The sequence below is a fragment of the Sinocyclocheilus anshuiensis genome, unplaced genomic scaffold, assembly GCF_001515605.1.
Source record: "Sinocyclocheilus anshuiensis isolate Anshui unplaced genomic scaffold, SAMN03320099.WGS_v1.1 scaffold49, whole genome shotgun sequence".
Classification (NCBI taxonomy): Eukaryota; Metazoa; Chordata; class Actinopteri; order Cypriniformes; family Cyprinidae; genus Sinocyclocheilus; species Sinocyclocheilus anshuiensis.
The window spans coordinates 181,523-183,311 of NW_015539863.1; positions in this window are offsets into that span (position 1 = coordinate 181,523).

Consider the following 1,789-nt stretch of genomic DNA (forward strand, 5'->3'; position numbering starts at 1 on the left):
GAAAAAAATGCAGCTTTTCCACTTAAACATTTTTTTTTTTTTGAGGCTGCATCATAATGTTAATCTGATTTTACTGAATGTGGAGGATGTACGGAACAAGAACTAGCCAACTTTTATTCGTTTAAATTGTTGCGTGAGCTACAACAGACTTTCCTATTTCTGTCAAGTATACAGATGGCAAACAGCTGACTGTATTCAGAACAGATTGATGTGGTGTCAATACCAAAAATAATCATATATACACTGTAAAAAATTGCTGTAAAAAAACGGCCAAAATCTGACAGTAACGTACTGTTTTCCATTAAAACAGTAATGTGCTGTAGAAAACATTGCATTCTGGGCAATATTTAGCCATTTAAGAAATTGCTGTTAATTTACAGCCAATTTTAACAATACTCTACTGTATTTAAGTAATACGTTTTTTTACTGTTTGCAGTGCATTGTGGGCTGTGTTAAATACAGTACAATGCAGTATTTTTTTTTTATTGGGTGTACAAGTGCGAGTACAAGTTTGGTCAAAGCACGTTACTCTTTTGTCAGTTAATTTGTGATTTTCAAGCATCCAAAATCATTTTCAGTCAGGTACTTGATGACAATTTTTTACAAACGTCATTTGTAAAGCACTTTTTTACCGAAGAGGACACAAGTTCGAAGGACATCTGCTATACATCACCATTTGCCATCCGAAGTCCTTCAACTGCATTAACCTGCATCTGCACCTACACAGTAAAACATTTTCTTATATTCCTCACCAGTATTTTATTCAGGTAGTATTACCAGAAGTAATGTTATGAAATCGATGCTCAGCAAGCTGTCAAGCTAGCGAGTGTATGGTTTTAAAATGGCCCTTTAGTGCTGAAATTGGAATATTTCAAACAAATATTTGCAGGCATTTACAGTTACCAGGTTTGATCAATTATAAAACATCTCTTCAGCACCAAAATGTGTGAATAATTCAAACATATACACGCATTTTACAGTCACCAGGTTTTATCAAGTATTAGATCATCTCTAAACTAAGACTGTTAGTCGTTGTTGAAAACTGGCCAGTTAACAATCTGTTGCCTGTTGTTAATGGTTTCAAATTCCACACAAATCACTAAACAAACTTGATGTATGAAATGTTGATTATTTAATGTAAGTTTAAAAGTGGCATATGTTTCAATGGAGAATAGTTTTAGTGTTAAATATCTACAGCAAAAACATATATTTTGATAACTTGATTGCGGTTAGAAATTTAGGTGCGAAGATTGATACGGGTTGTAACCAAAATCAGCCATTATACCCGTCTTCTTTCTGACGTATTTTAGCCGAATATCAAAGGATGTTTAGGGCAACCACTTATTCAAAATGTTGATTACATGGAATTGACTGCCTTGAGCAATTGTATGGCTTTATTGTTTTCTTCAAATTGACAGCAAAAATGTTCTCCTGTCAGGCCTGTGGTCATAACTGTGCCACAGTATTGGCTTATGTAAGGCACATGAGAATTCATAAAAATACACCTAATTTAATTTTTAAGTGTGTTTTGCCAGATTGCAGTAGGTCTTTTTTAAAGTTTCCAGCTTTTAGGTGTCACATTTACAGACATGGCAAATCTGTGGTTAAGCCTAGGTTGTGTCATGAAGTTGAATTGACATGTCATGTCGATTTCTGCAGGGAAAAGTGTAAGAACTTCAAGTCCTTTTATTCTCATTTGAAAACACACATCAGAGAAGGGAAAACAGTTGCTTGAACAATACAAATTAAATACATGAGCTGCTTGATGCCTTTGTCTGATCTCAGTACA